Source organism: Rousettus aegyptiacus, unplaced genomic scaffold (assembly GCF_014176215.1).
Source record: "Rousettus aegyptiacus isolate mRouAeg1 unplaced genomic scaffold, mRouAeg1.p scaffold_m13_p_4, whole genome shotgun sequence".
Lineage (NCBI taxonomy): Eukaryota > Metazoa > Chordata > Mammalia > Chiroptera > Pteropodidae > Rousettus > Rousettus aegyptiacus.
In genome coordinates this window covers 14,242,036-14,263,234 of record NW_023416307.1, presented here as the reverse complement: position 1 = coordinate 14,263,234, position 21,199 = coordinate 14,242,036, and the positions used below count along the sequence as shown (strand labels likewise).

Genomic DNA, 21,199 nt, shown 5'->3' with positions numbered 1-21,199 from the left:
TCTTCTATTTGATTTTAGTTTCTGTATGTCTAAATTTGGGTAATAATAAGACCTACCAGGAAAAGCCTCTGAAGATGAAATAAGAGTGCACATGACAATATGTGAGACATAAATCACACAACTTAAAAGTGTTATTTTCTTTTGTCCTTGGAAGTATCTAGCTTTTAGATGTTTCACACATGTGAAAATAATTGTGTTAATTCTATGTTAGTGACTGTTGCTACACAAGGAACCAGACAAAAATTTTAAATAGTCGTATGTAATATATTCATAATATGGTCCATAAGTAATGGAGAACACTGGTATAGTTGTAGACTGTGCTTATTTATATAGCTACATAGGGAAGTTTGCTATAAAATGATTTCTTGCAATATCAATTCATATCTGAGTGGTATGAGCAATATCAAGCTCAGATATGAATTGTTCGTACCACACTAATTTCTAGATCTCATAACTGTCTCAGTTCTCTTGGAAATTGACAATATCAGGAATCTGCATTTGAGTTTTACCTCGATCACTGTATGTTTGATGTTAACCTCCTTTCCTGCTGGGAAATGTAAATGAGGGGTCTAACTCCCTTCCCTGAATGAGGTTAGATTCTCAGGGATCTTCTAAGTGATAAAGGTTGGTCTTTCATCCTGTGGAACACAAAATCAGCAACAGAAATACCACAGATTTTATATATCATCATCTCCTTACCTTTCTCCCAGGTCTACCTCTTCCCAATACTTTGATTTTTTTTTTTTTTCTGTCAGGTACATCATTTTTTGCCTCCTTTTAGGTCATTTTACATCTCCCATATTGTAGAGCTCTAAATATTGATTTGGAATGGATTGTTCCACATTATAAGAAGTACCAAAACAGGTCATTAAGGTCAGAATAAAAATTAATGTTATGCTCCACAAGGCAAGGTTGCTTAAGAATGCATTACTTTTCATAAAGTTTCAAAGTATTTCATATTTATGTGATAAAGCTGATTTCTTTTAAACATTTAAAAAATATATATTGTTGCTTGTCATTTTAGGATTAAATGGAAATAAAAATCTACAGAGAATTGTTTTTATCTCTAGAATTTTTACCAAATGGTAAATGTAACAGTGAGCAATCTCATCTGTGTGAATAGAATATTTTAGATAATAATTATTAAGTGCTTATAATATTGTCTAGTGGATGACATTCACATTTATTGACTCTTAAGATATAGAATCTATAATTATTTTATTCTTATTATAGTCCCCTACATGGTAAATTGTAGGCCTACCTCCACTAGAAATTAATCACAGTCTATACTGAATAAAAAGTATTAGAAAGGTATAGCAATAAATTATAGCTATCTTAAAGCAGAATTTCTCAAATTCAGTCATTTGACCATCAGTTTTGTCTCTTTTCCATATTAATGTGCTGCCTGGACTGTTATAAATCCAATTTTCTTTCTTTAAATTAAATGTTTTTCATTTATTATTCTTCTAACCAAAAATATCAGTGAAAGCAAAAGTATTATATACCAGTTATATTTTTAATACACATTCAAATAAATGTAAAACTATAGAATAAAATTTTTTTCAGCACAATACTTAAGCTCAGCATGTGCACATTCACTGGTACATACACTTACCTGGAAAACACTGCCTTTGTGTCAGAGGTACTTTTAATTAATGTGGTACAAAGTTTAACTATGACATTTGGGATATAGACCTAAAAGCAACAAATGAACAGGACAAACAAACAGAGACTCATGAACATGGACTATAGACTAGTGGTGGTCACCAGAGGGGGGAAGAGGGAGAGATAGATGAGGTAAAGGAGGTCAAATATGTGATGACAAAAAAAATCTAACTACGGGAAGTGAACACACAGTGTGTAAACATACACACACACACACACACACACACACACACACACACACATATATACATGCTTTACTGTTAAAGTGTACAGCTGAAATGTTGAAATGTATTGGATTTCATTAATAAATGTCACCATAAAAATAATTAATTAATTAAAAACTAAATTAAAAAAAGATATTTGGGGAGGAGAGCACATTTAAAGATATTTCTATTACAATGATACCCATTCTCCATTCTCCTGTTTCATGGGGCCAAACACATCTCTCCATTTCAGAAATATGCTGCATTATTAATTAATGAGTAAAGACCTCACAAATTACAGTAACAGAAATTCACTTAATTTCAATCCTTAACGCCAAACATTTCTTTTACGATGATGCCAGTAAACTCAGCAAATAAAGCAGAGTGTTTAACTTCAAAAACAATCTCTTTCTATTTTTTTCTGAAATAAAATATGAAATTCTAGTCTTGGTCTGAGTTTAGATCAATTTAGAACTTTGCGATTTAAAAATTAGACTTTGTGTTCTTTTACATTTATTTGAAAAATTTGTTTCTGTGTCAAAAATAATGACCTTACTGATGCAAATTTAACTTTAGTATTTTATGTCCATTATGCTTTCTGTCCATTCAAATAAATAAATGTACTAAAATTGAAATTTAAGATTAAAAAATTATTAACACAAATCATGAATAGTCTATGTTAACATTTTGTTTTGCACTTACACACAGAATTCATATTATACCAAAATGTTTTTTTCTGTTTTAATCGTGTAGAAAAGATAAGCATTTTTATCCATGGATTTAGACAGTACGACCTGGACAATACTTATTTAAAATGTTCTTGAATACTAAAATACCAAATCTTAAAGAATTTCTAGGTAAAATAGACAGTTCTTTCACACAATTACCTGAATAAGAATGGTTTTAAATTTTACAATAATTTAAATATCTCAGCATATTTATTATTACACTACTGCATTCATTATTATATTACTGTTAAATGCTCTGGGATATTATTATTATTTATGGTGCATGTACAGCTCTGTCCTAAGGAAACTTATTGTTTTAAAAATGATTTACTTAAATCACTTTTATTGGAAGGCAGAAGATGATAATAGAGTGAAGTTTTCACATCATGTGAAACCCTCCGCTGAAAATTCTTAGATCACATACACACACACACACACACACACACACACACACACACATATATGTAATGTAAAAATTACATTAAATCTTTTTATTTATTTTAATTCTAAAGCAAATATGACTTCTTGGAAGATAAATATCATAAAGTATAATCAGCAAAGTAATCTTTAAAGTAATAGGATTTTATGTGACCAACATTTCTTTTATCACTTGCCAAAATTTATTTAACAAAGATCAACAAATGCTATTGAAGACTGCTACATTTGCAGGTACTATTCTAGGCACAAAGAATGCAGCAGTGATAAAGTTTCCTGCTTCATGATGTGTACAGTTTAGGATGGGTGATGGAATCGAAGCATATTTAAAATTATATCTTTATGATGATGAAAATTTGAAATGCACAATTTTCATATTCAAAATTTAAAGTTTTAAGTATGTAAGTGAGCTTCTACAAGACTATGAATATAGCTTTAGCATGTTTTTCTGCACTATAACAGACCCAGTTTAACTTGCTCTTCTGAGGCACTTCTGTATTGGTATATGACTACTCTCATCAGACTATCTCCTGTCGATTTGTTCTAGGCTAATGCAAATGGCTTAGATTCTGATTTAAAAAAAAAAATTTAAATACATAATGATATAGTTGAGAGAAACTTTATATTATAAGGGGAAGTTTAAAATTTTCAACTTATTTTTCTTTCTTAAATAGAAACTACCAAAATGAGATCAACAAATCTTCAATTAAAATAGGAAGCCTACAAAGTACCTGCACTTTATTATAAAAGCTTCCAGTGAAATGAAAAGTAAAATACGATGGCACTTTTATAGCATTGTTTTTAAGAATGAAGGACAGTATATAAGTATTTTTATATTGAGGTGTAAGTAATTATACTTCTGGGAAATTTTTTTACAGCTGTATTTTTATTACTTTTATGAGGAATTTTATTCATACCTTTTTACCAAACCCTGAAGGTGCATTCTGGGATTCAATTATGGGAAATTCTTAGTGCCTGATTCTAAGACTTATACACGCGCACCACACACAGACACACACAGACACACACACACACACACACACACACACACACACACACACAGGAACAGAGGTCAAGGAGGACATGATAATACGAAAAATAAATAAGTAAATAAATTTAGTAAAACATATTGCAAATAATTTAGTGCTATGTTTGTTCAGATATCTTAAACACCTCAAATGTTGCTGACAATGGCTGATAGAATGAAAAAAAGAGTGGAAGTTACAAAACTGCATAAACTTTCCAAGAATCAGGGGTTATAGATAATGGTATGTATTAATTACATTGCTAACGAGAGAATGTCCAGCCCCTTGAATTTCTCTTGCATAATTTGCAAGTATCTAAAGGAAAACACTTTCATTTAATGTGATTTTGCCATTAGAGGATCTTGAATAATCTTTGTTACCCTGATAATCTGCCTCTTTATGAATCGAATTGTTTGGGTTAATATTCAGGAGAATGGAATTGAACCACGGCTGTACATCAAAATAATGTAAGAAACTGTGTACACATCTACCTGACTGAGCCTCATTCCCTGAGAGATGACTGAGCCTCACTCCTAAAGTTCTGACTGAGCCTGGCTCTTCAGTGTTCTGACCCAGTGAATTCTTGATAGCATAAATCATCAGAAATTGTGCTTATCGTATGCCATGTAAATGTCTTTTATCTCTAAAATTGCTATTTTTCTTTCATCACAAACCCACCTACACCCTTAAAATGCATGAAATATTTATTTAGAAAACCCAAAATGATCTTGTTATCCTATGCAACTATACGTATAGTAAGGTATGTAAAAGGAATTCATTTGTATAACTATAGATTCCTAATTATGCTATATTTGTTATTCCAACTTCATAAAAATAGCATATGGTGGAAAAGTGCTCTGTGATAGTTTTAACAGTGATTCTTTGTTTCAACTTCTAGATCGCCATTTACCTGCTCTCTGATATCAAGTAAATTGCTATGTTTTTCAGAGGTAAAGTTCTGTTGTTTATAAAATAGTTCCCATCAAGCTTTAATATTTTCTCATTCAATAAATCTTTCTTTTGACTCAGCAGATAATCATACATTTTAAGATACAACTTTTATTCTAATGCCAAGCCCTTTTTAAATTCAAGTATTTAATAATTTTTCAGTTCATGGTTTTCTACTAATTTAATACAGTGAAGCAGTGTGTTTCCAATTTCCTTTTTCTATATGCCGTTTCCATATAGAAAAGCTAAGATTACTTCAGTAATATATTTCTATTGGAAAAATGTTAATTTCTGATTGTAGAGAAGAATGCAAAAAAAAGTATGCTCCTGGCACCTGTAGATTTTAATATGTATTTTGTTTTCTTTCCAGAGAAAATGAGCTTTTCTGAGGGATTTTATATTCGAAGGACATTTTTAAATTGTTTATAATGCATTTTTCCCCTACTAGTGCTCTCAGAGCAATATTACAAGTCCCTGCTGGGCAATAGGCAAAATGGATACTTCAATTCCCAATCTGATGTAGGTGGTAGAATATAATTAGTCATGTTGGAAATCTTCCTAGATGCTTCTGAGCCTCTTGAAAGGTGGGTTTTCAATCATTTACAACTTTGAGATTTCTTTTTCAGCCCACAGCTTGAATAACAATTATCAAAGATGTCTAGTCATAAGTTCAACATACCCTTATAAAAACTACGTTTGGGAGAATTCCTGGAAATATTTTAAAAACAAAAATGTCATCCTTCTTAAAAGCATCACTTATGAATGAATTATTATTTTTAAATCTATTATGAGAATTTTCATTCAAAAGAAATTCATGTTCATAAGATGTTGTGAGAGTAGTTTACAATTTTATAATAATTGTTTTGGCAAAGATGTTACTTCCATACTGAAAGTGACTTTAGTATGGCTCTGTAGCAGAAAATATATAAATATTATTTGTAAATACTATATTCTGCATACAGATTTCAGTCACCTTTATGAAGTCTTATAAAGAAATCTACTATTACCCCTGATGAAAATTTAAAAAATATATATATATGCCTATAAAGAAATATGGAGATATGAGTAAATACTAATAGACAACAACAAATGTGCAGTAAATGTAACTTTGAATTATTTATGATATTTTAGTGGGCAATATTAACTACATTCAAGACATGAGATGAAATAAATTTGAATGAATGTATGGACAGCAATGCTGACATTTTCATGCAATTTTTAATATATATATATGAAAAGTAAATACGAGTTAATTATTACACAAGTAGACAGTATATGTAAAAAAATATTTGAGCAATCATTCTAATAACTTACAGAAAATAATACGGTTGATGAATTCCATTGTAAGCTTAAGTATGCAACAAAAATGTGTGTAAAATAATGGTAGTTACACAATATTTAAGTAATAAAATTGAATACATTTTAATAAGTAATACCTTCTAGTTATTGCAATGCCTTCCTTGCTCTTGACTCATAGGTGATCAGATAATCAATTAAAATAGATTAAACAAAGATCATTAGTAATAACCATCTATCAAGTAGTTGTGTTTATTGAAGTAAAAAAAAAACTCTCTTAGATCACTTCTTTGGTTGTGATATTATATTTTCATGATCTATATCTTAGAGCAGCATCATTGCTATTATTTAGTAAGTAACCAAAAAAGCTTTTGTCAAAATTCTTGGATGCCAGATTACTTTTAGATGCATATTTAATCAGTATCTTCTTATGAGAAAAAAAAATGTAATTTATACTCTATCGAACATGTAGAAATAATGTAATTCTAATAATTGTAGATCCTAGCATCTTTTCCTGAGCCCAAGCCACCTACCTTGCTAACTTCTTTTAATCCCCGGCTTAAATTTCATTGTCTATTATTATGATCACTACCTCGTATATGCTTCTAGGTCTCCTTTTTTACTTCATGAAGCTTTTCTGGCAAACATCAGTCATGGTTTAATTAACCTCCATGCCTATCCACACACGCAGTAAGACAGCCAAACTTTACTGGAGAAAAACCTACAATCATTCTGAATGGCCTCTCTAAAATTGTGACCCATACCTAATATGTGCTCTTCAGGCTGTATATCGTTTGTATCACATTTTCCTGGCACATTTTCTTGGCACATTTTCTTGACCAGTTTTAGATAGCTACTTCATATATTTATTTCCTCTCTCTTCAAATTTACAACCCTCCTCTATCTCCCAAGATCTCAGCTGATCACCTGCTTCCTTTTTTACTAAGAAAATAAAAACGATCAAAAGAAAACTTTAACGAAATTCTACTACTATCTCTACCTTCTACATAGGTGAATCTATACATTACCATGAATGAAATATCTGAGTTTTGATGTGAATAATAGTTCTCATCTTCTTTAATATACCGTGTATATCAGACCAGCAATTCATCTCTCGATTCCCAACACTTTTTTACTCATTATCTTATTTACCATTCCCATCAACATACAAAAATATTCTATTATTTCTCCTATTTATATATATTATATATTACGTATATACTATATAGCTTATATGTGACATATTTTATACATTTATGTTTATATTTAACATATATACACATGCCATATCCTTCATACATGTGTGTATATTTATATATGTGCATATGGACAGATTATAGATATTTAATTAGAAAGATAAAGAGTAGAGAGATAGATCATGATAGATAGATAGATGATTGATAGATAGATGATAGATCGATAATACATAAAGCCTCCAAATACCATCTGATCTCTATCCTCTGTCACAGCAAATTTCTTGAACTTGTTTAAATGTGTTCTCCCTAATTTTCTTTCTTCAATTGTCTCTTAAATATACTACAGTCAGGCTCCGACCATATCACCCCACTGAAATTCTCATATAACATCCACTTTCTAAAACCTAACGGCAACTTATCAGTCTCATTTATTTCTGTCTAACAGCAGCACCGACCCAGTTCAATAATCTTCTTTGTTTGAAGCATGTTCTTTGACTTGCAGTATGCCCTCCTGGTTTTTCTCCAGTCTAACTCTGTACCTTATTGCCACATGCGCTTCTCCCTCAGTCATCCCAGTCTTGTTGAATGGTGACTCTTTCTTTTCAGTTCCATAGGCTGACATTCTTGAAGTTATCTTTGACTCTTGTCTATTATTATCCCCATATTCTACTTTTTCACAAATTCTATTAGCCCTATTTTAAATACATTCAAAATTTGATCATTCGTGAACACTTAACGGTCATTGCTCTGATCCAAGCCATTAATAATTACTCCCTATATTATTGCAATAACTTTTTAAAAAGAGGTTTCAATGCACCCATCTTTGCCTTCTGTTATTCTCATTAAAATAGCTAGATTGGTCCATTTTAAATAAGCCAGATAATATCATTCTTGTTCATCAGCCTCTAGCAGTCTCTGAAAGCTTCTCATATCACTTGAAAATACCTTCTATTTTTTACATGGCACTACATGATAAGCCACTCTACGAATAATTTTCATGTCCTCTTTTCCCTCATATCCAGCTATTAAGATCAATTAATTTCAGTAAAAAAAGATTTCACATTTTCTCCATCAATCCTTGGGCATCATGAGCTTTTCAACAGCATGTTGAAAATGTATACTTTATATATTTAGAACATTGACTACATGCTGCATGTCATAAATGTAGTGAGGACTATCACAAATCTTTGATGTACCGACTAGTGTCTAATTACTTTTGAGTTTGCTAAGAGAGAGAGTCGTTGTCTGCCAAACTGAAGTTTACATGATAAGCTATTGATTTTTAACAGTAATTAACTATGAGTATGATTCAGTCAATTGTCGATTTCTTTAGGTAAACTAAGGATAAATTGTAGACCACTGTTCATTTAATTACGGAATCTGAAGCCAGTTAATAACATAAACTATGTTCAAAACACTAGAGTTGATTTACTATATGGATAGTTGCATTCAGTTCTGAAGCTCACTGTATCCAATAGAGTTATAGAAGCTGTGATGATACAGGGACACATTTTAAAACAAAAACACATATCACTAATGTAATAGTATCATATCCACTGATAAACAATTTGAATGAATTAATATAATCTTCTGATAGCTTAATGAATTAATAATTTGTTTACTCATAAATAAAATCTCCTTTGGGTCCAAATAATAGAAAAGGTGATAGTTATAAGTTATATGAAAGCAGGAGTTTAGCCAGCAATAGAACTGCACACTCTTCTTGTGTGTACCATAGAAATGATGTTGGAGATTTATTGTGGCCTTATCCACCATTTCCTATATTATATGTCCAGCTGGCTTTTTTTTTTTTTATCAGCACCTTGAGATAATACATTGCATATTTATCTACTAATAGTATATTTTTAAAATACTTTCTCATAAAATTTACAATAATCTGCCCTGTATTATGCTTATTTGAAAATTTCTTATATTGGCATATACAAGCACACAATTAGAAGCTTGATGAGGCCATTTCTCATCATTTTTACGTCTTATAGCAAAGCTAATATAATTTCTCAGACCATCTCTGCTTTCTAGAGCTTTATCTCCACTAGACATCCCTTCAATGATAATGCTGATATTTTTTTAATCCTCAGATGATTAATATAATAACTGAAAATATTTATCACAGACTTTACAGACCTCTCTGATGCATCATTTTTAATTGTTTTAGAAAAAGGAATATAATGTAGAAATATGGGACGCTTTATCGTATCTTAATGTTTTTGACAAAGTACACACTGTATCGTCTACTTTCTGTGGTTTAGGGTTGTAGCATCGATTCATACTTGGGAAATGCTTTAATAAACATAAATTTTAGTTTAAAAAATTATCAACATTTCCAACTCTTGCATTATTTTATTATCTTAATGACATCTATTAGATCCCTGTTTGAAGAACTCTAATGATTATAAAAAGTTTGGTCTGTACATGTAGTCTATGTTTTAGCTCATCTTATCTTAATGAAGAGTTGCTTTGTTTACAATGAAACAAACTCCAAAACCAAAGCCGAACAGAAGCATCTCAGTGGAGTTCATGTATTTGCTATACACAGTTTTAATTTTTAGCCATCTCTTGAGATAGGTTGTTTCTTTGTGTAACAGAATTATTTGATGAAATTATAGCTTTGGTATTTTGGTGTATGGTGAATAGTTTGGGGCATTTATTTATGTTCATGTCTTATATTAAACATTTCCAATAAATAAACTGCTTATATTTAAGATAATTGCATTATTTATATGAACATGACTATGGGACAACTTGAGGAGAATTTAAAGTAGACATATGTATAAGTTTTTCACCTCTTTGAACTTCCCACCCAATGTGTAGTTATGAGACAGGAAAATAAAGTATCAATCACTTAGCATAACTCAGCACTCAAAAAGGAGCATATGTTTGCTATAATATTAGTGGCTCATATGACAACAATTATACATATTAGTTATATAAAATTCATTATATAACTAATGATGGTTATGTTTGAATATGTATTTGTCATGATGTTATTTTTAAAAAGAAGGGAAAACATATTTTGGCAGTTACTTTTCTACTATGTGGCATCGATCTGATGAAAGTGATGCTGTTAATACCAACGTGTGTTATATTATAAGTATTCTCATATCCATGACAAAAGGTGGTCACTAGATGCTGAATGCATTGCAATTTCTGACCTTAAGTGTGGAAATATGATGATTTAAAATAGTTGTTAGAAATTTTCTTACCAGGTGTAATGGAGACAGAGGGATTTGATTTATACTTTATCTTTAACCATTGACACCAACAAACAAAATTTATGACATCATGGGCAGTGTAAGAAAGAAAAGAAACAAATGATATGAGCCTTATGATTGTTCAAGCTCTCTTTCTAGAGCAAGTTTCCAGGCTGCAGCATAAGGATGAAGTTTCCAGTTGTCTCTTTTAGTTGAGGAAATGATGTCCTTAGTTTGAGTGGCAGAGGGTGCTAGAATTCAAAGAATGGGATTGAGAGAGAGAGACAGGGAGACAGAGAGACAGAGGGAAAGACAGACAAGAGAGAGACAGACAGACAGACAGACGGAGGGAGGGAGGAAAGGATAGGAGAAAAGAGGGTAGGAGGAGAGAGAGAGAGAGAGATCAGTCTTCAGCATTTATCCCAGATGTTGTCATCTTAGTGCCCATAAGTGTATGGGTATGAGGAAACTATCCGCAGCCATAGAAAGAACCACTGGAAAACTGAGGAATGTTGCTTTAGGAGTATGACCACATTAGTCCTAAACTAAAGATTAATCCCAACTCCCCAAGTTTAAAATCCTCAAAAGAATAAAATTGTTTTCAAGTAATTTAACTGTCTCAGAAAGTTACCAAACATATTTAAAGTAATAAACACACACACATACAGACACACACACACACACACACACACACACACACACGCATGCACACAGTGCTCAGAATTTCTAATTCAAAGTCTGGCATTCAATAAATTTCAAGGACTGCATGGTGCACAAAAATATAATCCATGATAAGGAAAAACAAATCAATCAATAGAAAGATCTATTAATGACATCGATGATAGTATTAGTAATAGGAACATTAACTTTTATTTATAACTACATATATACTATAAAATACAATGAAACACAAACCTAATAGATATATAAAACAAATAAAAAATATTAGAGATTTAAAAATGTCAAGTAAAAAACACATTAGATGAGATTAACAGATTAGATACTGCCAAAGAAAAGATTAGTGAAATCAAAGAACCCATGCAAATGATACAGATGGAATGAGACTGTTGTAAGCAGCTTTGTGTCTTCATGCTCTGAGTAAGTATTGGCCAAAGAAGGCTCAGAACAGGGCCCTTATTTGTCTTAATGGGTAGAGAAAAGAAAGAATATTCTCAAAACATTTTTTATACTGTATTTTTTTCCTTATAGAATGTATTGCAGGGACTTACATACAAATATACTAAAGAAAAAGGATAGTCACTGTAGTTAACATTTTATGTATATCAGGCATTTTTTAAGTATTTCAGTTAACATTACTATACTACTTTCTGTTGGATATTGTGTTGCTTGCCTTTAAAAAAAATATCTAATTTCTCTATAATTTGAACTAGATTACCATACTGCTTAGAAACTGGTTACTAACTATGTCACTGATTATAACAACATTCATTATGTACCTAGCATTGAGCCTGCATAATCTTATGCAATTCTAACCAGGTGTGGGGAAAAGCAACAAACGTTATATGTTGTGTATAAGTCAACTTGTTTTGTGATGTCTGCAAAATAAATGCATCAGAATCTCAGTGGCATTCGGTACAAAAATGTATGAGTTTGTAAATAGGCTGCAGCAGCATGCTCTAAACTTGAATTTGGGTTCTAATCTGCTCTATATGTCTTAACAATACAGGAAATAAGATAAAGGAACAAATCTCATCTTGGGTATGCTGTTTGAACAATTTCGTGAAAAAATGTAGGATGTGATTTTAAAACAAAGATTCATGAATAGTGTAATCAAACCCCACATATCTTTGCTCAGATTCAATAGTTACGAATATTATGCCATTAGATTCTAATACTTTAGGCCATCTGTTTTCCAATAAGCTATATTTGTATATTTGTGCTATGTGTGTGTGTGTATGTGTTTGTGTATTTATTTTGGATTAAAAACACTGAATCAAACCAATGGCTATTCAAAACCTTGAAACAATGGAGTGAGTGTTTATCAGTGATTGCTAACATTAGTTCTGGAGCAATATGGTTTAATAATGTGATATCAATATTCGCAAGGTAAATTCAATTATGTGGCACAAATTATAGTAATACATCTGACCATCTTATAATGAATGTTGAACAGGATTTCAGAGTATAATGTACCTCATGCTTTTAGATTTCTTTTTTGGGTTCTCATTATTGTATGGATAAAGCTAAAATTTACCTGAAAATAGCATGAAATTTTTAGAGCTGAGTATCTTCTTAATTTCTTTAGCCCTTATTGAATTTTTCATAAGCAGTTGTTATTACTTTATTTTTCATTATTAAGGATATACAAGCAAATTGAGAGTCCAAAAACAATAGTGATCATCCTATTTTTCCTGTTTTATTTTTTCTTAATTTTGTATTTATTTTATTACCTATTTATTTTTATTTCCTGGTTTCTTAACCTTGGAGAAAGCAATGAAATTTTACATGGATTGATGGTGTGGGATTTTTTTCTATCTTAGCCTCATACTTATGGCTTGAATTCATATGTCTGAACAACCCTGATATCAAGTATTTTGTTTAATTATTTTCACATTTGATTGAAATTTCACACATAACAAAAATAAATATCTTGTCAAAGTAGCCAGTTATGGCAAAATTATATTCAACCATACTACAGGCATATTTGCCTTGTTCTAATTTACTTTCTTAGAGCTCTAATCATAATCAGTGACCATAATAAGTAATAGTGATATCATAGACATGGGGTCAGGCTACAAGACAGAGTTCACATCCATGTAAAGACTACAAAACTGATTTTGATGCCAAAATCATGGCATTTGAGCAGGACAGTCATCCTGATGAAAAGCAAGGAAACGATACATCCAAATTATCCACAAATGTCATGGAAGTTGCAGACGAATTTAACATCTAGGGTTTCATCCGTAGCATTTTGAGTGAAATAAAAAATAAATGTTATTATTTTGTAATACAATCATTTATATGTGAAATATGTATGTTATATCAGTATTAATTTTCCCCTTCTACAGTAGTTCTTTGTCCTATTTTTAATTTTATACTTTACTGAATATCTTACAGATTTTTATGGGCAAAAATAGTATAAAAAAATAGACATGTTTTTCATGAGATCCTGAGAGATGTCTAGCAACAATAACATGCTGTTGATTAAGAAAAGAATAAGAGTTATTTTCTACTTATAAGACAGGATATATGTAGATTACTGTTGGACATCGCAATAAAGTGGATGTTTTATAAACTCATATGTTTATCACTAGGATCAGGGTACCAGGTGTCTTGTGCCCATTTATTTGTCAAGTACTTAACAGACATTAAGCTCTTAAGAATATTCACTCATTTAATCTGCAGAGCAATACTGTGAAAGTTGTACTTTTATACCAGTTGTACAGAGAGGGAAACTGAGGTACTGCTATGTTAAGCAATTAACACCAGGTCACAAAGTATATTCGTTGCATAGCCAGGATGTAAACCTATCCAGTCTGCATCTGCAGTCTATGGTCTTAAATAGATGCTATTTCCCATCCAGAGATCTGGGACAGAATGCTGGACATATTCTTTTCCTCTTTTCTTTCATTACCACCTCCCATCCGCTAAACACTGTTGCTTCCTCCTCAACATATTTCAGAATCCACTCACTTCTCTCTGCTATCATCTCCACTACCACTAGCATTTCCCAAAATATTACCTATGCAGTATGGTTCCAGTGGACTCCTTTCCCCTCTCAAATTAATTCTTCGGCTTGTGGCATGAGTGATCTCTTCAAATAACAAATACATCCATCTTACTCCTTGACTCGAAACTGTTTGTTTCCTTTTCCAGTTGCCCATAGAACACTCAAATATTTTCCTTGACTTTAATTTTTCCCAGTCTTATTTATATACCAGTTATATAGAGTGCAATTCACCACTAAAGTGTACCATTAAATACTTGTAGTATATTGACAGCATTGTGTAGTCAACAGTACTATCAATTTTGGAACATTGTTGTCACCCCCAAAAGAAATCCCACCTCTTTTGGGCATCACTCTCCAGTCTTCTCACCACTACCCTCATCCCCCTGCCAGCTCCAGATGACCACCCATCTGCTTTTTTATATCTGTAATTTGTCTGTTCTGGAAATTTCTTGTAAATGGAATCATTCACTATGTGGCCTTTGTTACTAGCTTTTTTATCGCTTAACATAATATCTTCAAGGTTCATCCATGTTGTAGCCTATGTAAGCACTTCATTTTTTATTGCTGAATAATATTTCATTGTATGGATATACAATATTTATTTATCCATGCATCAATAAATAGACATTTGTGTTACTTTCACTTTTTGGCTTTATTAATAATGCTGTTATGGTCATTCATGCACAAGTTTTTGTGTGGACACATATCCTTAATTCTCTTGAGCGTAATCTGAGTCGTATAATAACTCTGTATTTAACATTTTGAGTAACTATCAGATATTTTATCCAGCGTACCCACACCATTTTATATCCTCACCAGCAATGCCAGAAGTTCCCATTTCTCTACCTACTTGCCAACATTTATTATTATATTTCTTTTCTATTATAATCATCCCTGATACTGAAATGGTACTGTGGTTTTGATTTATATTTTCATGATAGCTAATGATGTTGAGAATTGTTTTCTTTTTCTTATTGGTCTTCCTTTGACTTTTGATGCTCTTTATGTCAGTTTTGTCTGTCTCCTCAAGCACTTCATCTCTAATTTTTCTTCTTACATTTGACATACCAGCTCCAGCGAGCTTATTTAAATTCTTCGGACATAGCATTTCCTCCTCTAGTCCAGTCCTATGTAGTTCCCATTTTCTTCCTAAATTTCATTCTTTTTTGCTTACTCTAAGCTGACGTTCCAGGTGTGTCATTGCAAAAAAGTCCAGTACTCAGAAGGGTTCTGTGTTTGGTTTAACATGCTACTGTGGTTGCCTCGAAATTTATAATGTGTGAATGAGCGGCCCCACATTTTATTTTGCAGTGGGCCCTTAATATTATATAGCTAGTCTGGGGCCTTAATTGTCATTGTTATTTGTCCTTCAAGTCTCAGCTTAGACAAAAATATCTTCAAGAAACTGTTCCTCACCTCTGTAAATTTCATTAGGTGTTTTTCCTGAATTTCATCTATCCCAGCATATATTATGACTTTTCTTTTTTTCCTAAAACTATTGATTTATGAGCCTAAGGGGCTTGCCTTTCTTATCCATTTTTTTCTGTCATGAGAACACAGCATAGAACTAGCTTTGTAGTACAATATGTAGTTTGACCACATAATATGGCTCAAATGGTGAACCATATAGCAAAAGTAATCAGAACATGAAGTCCAGGGTCAGACAGTTTGTACATCCAACTGCTGTCATTTATAACCTATGTTGAACCTGGGAAAGTTATTTAATGTTTCTGGACCTCAATTTACTCATCTTTAAAATAGGGATGATGTTAGTCCCAATCCTGTAGCAGGTTTATGGGGATTAAATGAATTAATAAATGTACAACATTTAGAATAGTGTCTAACTACCATTTAGTATATCCATTAGCTGTTATCATTGTTATCTTCAATTCCTATTTGTTGAATAAATTATTAACTGTATATACAAAGAAAAGAAAAGGGCATTAGAACCTGGTGAAGAAACTATGTAAATTAAAAAGAAGTTTTAATGCACATTATTACTGTTTAATACATCGATTTACACTTCTAGGAAGAAAGGTAATTGTAAAAGTTCAGTTCATGAATCAAAAGAGGAAGAAAGTTAGGAAGCTGAGATCAAGCCCAAAGAGAAGCCAAATTGAGTCTAAGAGTAAATACATGAATCTTATAAGGAGAAAAGAGAATCTTTCAGTTTAAAATTCTTTGCAGAAATCAGTCAACTCAGTACAATGGCAACACAATTTTGATAACTTAGTTTGGGTAAATTAATTCCAATAACCTTTGGCGAGCATCTTTTTTCTTGTTTACATATTTAGCAGTTATGCCTTGACATTACGCTCAAATATTTGCAGTTGAGTTTAACTCACATTCAATACAAATGTAATGCCATTATGAATAAGACACACTGATTATGTAATGCAGGGGTGCAATTCGTGTGTGTGTCTGCGTTTGTCTTGGGTGCTGCATGCGTTCTTATTTACCGGCACAATGTGAGGAGAGCTCATTTGCCTTCTCTTACATACTGCTGGCTTCCCTCATTTCTTGCATATGCCTTCGGAGGGTTTGTGCCTGGACTTCTCTCTACAACATCATCCCTCTCTCACCCTTTTCAGATCTCAGTCTACTCTTTAGTTTATCGGGGAACATACCTCTGACATTTCCACCCCTTCATTAACTTCCCTCCAAAACGAAACTGTGGTGTTCCTACACAGTGCTTTTTCATTCATTTGTATTATACTTTTAAATTAACATCTGTCTTCTCTGTTAAATTTTGAGTCCACTAAGGGTAGAAATTATTCTGTTTTGCTCAGCATGTATCCCCAGTGCCTGGATGTTTACTGTGGAATAATTGCACAAAAAATATTGAGTAACTAAGTCACATGCTACATGATTCTCTCAAAAGGCCAAAAGGGCTAATGACTTCAAAAATTTTCAAAGACATGAGTGTAAGGAAGAAGAAAGGTAGGCAATACTGGCAACCTCCAATGTGTTGTGTACTACAATTGGATTCTAAATTTGGCAATTCATGGCTAGCCAGGTAATATTACAAAAATAACCTATAAACATGAATCATTATATAATTTTAAATGTATGACAATTAAATTTGACAACAAAATATTTATGTTGCAACTAAACTCAGGAAGGTAGTTATCAAGTAGCACTTGATTAATGGTTACTGAAAGAACAGTTAACTATAAATAATCATTTTATAGAAATATCGAAATGCTATTCAAATAAGCAGTTCTTCAACTGACCTTCTGGAAAGGCAAAGAATATAAATCAAATCAAATTTCAGAGTTCCCGTCTGTAAAGGATTGGAATGGTAATGTACATTCAGACACTTTACTTTTTAATCATCTTACTTAATGCAGTGATAGAACCTGAAAATACTAGATGGATAGCTAATATGTCCATTAACCTGTCTCAGTCAAATATCCGATGTCTTAAATGCTCTTCAGTAGGTGGTGAATCAAAGCCAAGATATAAATGAGTTTTCTTTCAGAAATATGTAATGTGTTTGTGTAGCACAGAGATGTCCTTTGGAATGTCAGATATGAGAGGGAGTGACTTTGATCTTCTAATGTAAGTACTTGAGACAAATGCATATTGTGTATTATTACAGAGCCCATGCCAACTCTGAAAATGATATAATTACCCAGGGAATCACTAACTTTCACAAATAAATTTTATTCTTCCAGAATTTTTGTTAATAATTTTAAGTACATAATAATTTTTTAAATACCAACACTTTTACTGATAGCATGCTAATTTTATGTGCACCAATATTTTCTCACAAGTCAAAAGCTTAATCATTTACAACAGGTATTAGCAAGAGGACCTCTTTAATTTTCATGGGAGGTAAATTTACCTTTTAGTGCTACAAAAGAACAATACATTTTCTGATGAAAAACTGAAGAATTTGCTTTGCATCATGCTAAGAGAAATAAGTCAGCCAGAAAAGGTTGAAAACCACATGATTTCACTCATATGTGGGATATAAAACTGAAAGCAACAAACAAGAAAAACTCATAGACACAGACAACAGAGGGAGAGGGGGTAGGGAGAAGCTAGTTAAGGGTAAAGGGTGTCAAACATGTGGTGATGGTGATGGAAGGAGACTTGACTTTGGGTGGTGACCACACAATGCAGTCAGCATACAGATGATGTATTACTGAATTGTACACTTGAAACCTATACTATTTTATTAACCATTGCCGCCCCAATAAGTTTAATTAAAAATTGATAAATATAAAAATATTTTGTCAAATTCTAATAAGGATATTAAATACGTTTTTAATGCATAGTAAATAATAGCTAAAGGATTAAAATCCCTTTACTAAACTATATGTAAATTTCATCAAAATTTAATTTGCTTTGTAATATAACTAGAATATAATAATTCTGTCCTAGGTAGTAGCCCAGGTGACTGTCACATGAAGTACCATAAACATGTTCTTACATTTATTCAACTATGATATAACCCTACAGGTGAAGTTTCAATAGGACTGTAAAAGGCAATATGTTCCATGAAAAGCATAGCATTCAAGGTTGTAATTGTAAACAGCATAAAATGATATATAATATAAATAATGTAAATATAAATATAAATAAATAATATATAATAATTATATAACATAGTCAACCAGGAAGTGTTTTAAATATAAATTTATTTTGGCCAAAAAATTAAAGGAATGATGGTGGAATCCTGCTGTTTAAATATAGAAGAGATAAAGGGAGAATGATTTAAGACAAGTCTGTGAAGGGTGCTTATAGAACACACAGGATATTCATGACAGTACGAGTAATTCAAATTAATTGGAATCTAAATTGTAAAGTGTACTTAGGCAGAAAAGTGCTGCCATATGGAAGTCCTTAAACGTCAGGGTGAGGGGTTGGGATTTTATTCGGGAGAGAATACAATGTTATTTATGATTATAGAGCACAGGGGATGTGAAACTTTCATAAAGCCGTTATGAGGATTAAAAGTTTGCTTTTAAAGAAACATATTCTTAGCTGCACAAGGAATAATTTCTGCAGCTGGAATGATTTTTTTTTTTTTTTTTTTGCAAGAGAAACATAGGAAATAACATAATGTTGATGGCTTTTGCAGAGTCAGGGAGTCTTTTTCGGTCACATTCAGCCTGTGATTGTTCTCTCTGAAATCCAGAGACGCCTGCCAATATCCTTCCAGCTCAGCAGCACAAACTAAGACTGTGTACAGGAGACGCAGACAGCAGAGAGGTCTTTGGAAACACAGTTGTTGAAAACTGGAAATGATAATGTAGAAAAGATGATAAACTAAGACTTCTCATTATTTGGAATATAAATAGATAAAGATTCAGAAATGAATCCGAGACTGAGGGTAGGTATAGCATGGGGCATGGAAAAGCATTAGTAGCATCCATAGAAATAAAGCAAGTAATACCAGGTGAGGGGGTGATGCATTGAGGTCTGGACATGCAGGATCGAGATAAAGATCAAAGGGATATGCCTTGCAAGTGAGGTATCTGTTTCTGAAACTCCAGGGAAAGACAGATCCTGGCAGGAGAAAGAGTAACTAAAGGTCATCTGCGTAAATGTGGACAGGGATTAGAGTGCCTAAGCAGAGTAAATCATCTGAAAAGAGACCCGAGTCCACGCAGAATACAGGGGCCTCCAGGGAGACGGGAGACTGCCACTGAGACCAAGGAGTCCACAGAGGGGTGAAATGGAGAAAAACCAGAAAGTGTGCATGTCTAAGAGCCAAGTGAAGTCAGCACATAGGAAAGAAGGCTAGTTCAATAGGGTCCAGTGATGAACAGAGTGCAGTGAGGGAAGGATGAAAGGATACCTAGGTAGTTATTGAAACTTAGTTACCTGTAGAACAGATTGGCCATTTTGCTTCTGGGTTTACTTATTCTGATTTTAACTTTTGTGAATTTTCTGTCTTTTTTTTCCCCTTTTCTCCCAATTAAGTAAATGGGTTTGGCAGTTGAACATCTTAAAAAATTGGCAGAAGGGAATGCCCTTCTGTTTGAAAACCTCATCTTACATTTTTTTTTTTTTAAGCAATACTGGAAGTGGGGAACATATGTTCAGCCTAAAAATCTTGATCTAACTTGCATAATACATCCATAGTATGTTTTCGTTTGTTTCTTTGTTTTCGACGACCATTTTCCTGATAGTAAATTATTAGTGATATGATTACATAATAATTGCATGTCTATTTAAAACTGAAAAACAAAAAAGTAATCATATTGTGTTCCAATCAACTTCATGAAAAGTAGTTTTAAAATTGTCTTTTTACATTAACGAAGGGAAATAATCAAACACCAAATTTTTGTATACAGAGTGCACACATAAATTAAAATTTAATTGAATTTCAGTCATATAGGAAATCAGACAACTGTTATTTGATTACATAAGAGCATGTACCTTGATATTAAGTGTGTTATATTTCAGAATAAATGTATGGCATAAAATATTTTAAGAGGCACTAAAACCTTAAATATTGAAAAAAATAGATTCAGTAATAGTAAAGTATGTTTCATTCAGTATGTTTCCTGATTGCATGAAGTAAAATTCAATGAATAAACTATCTCTGTTTTAATATGTATACTATAAAGGTATTTAAGAAAATAATTCTAGGTATGCTAATTATGTTGCACACAACAATTCTTATTTGAAATATTATCTATAGGCTAGGCTTGTGCTATAAGCAATCCCTTGATTTGAGTCTATTCATGGAGTAAGTGATTAAGCATCTTCATATTGTTTCCATTGACTTCCTAAGAATGAGTTAGATAGTGCTATGTTTTAATAATTTATCTATGATGCACCTA

The 21,199-nt window shown here is 32.1% G+C and overlaps 1 protein-coding gene across 2 annotated transcripts in view; it reads left to right on the top strand.

The window, feature by feature from the left end:
• Positions 1-21,199, top strand: part of NCAM2 (neural cell adhesion molecule 2) — a 395,919-nt gene that overhangs the window by 273,659 nt on the left and 101,061 nt on the right. The window lies entirely within an intron of this gene.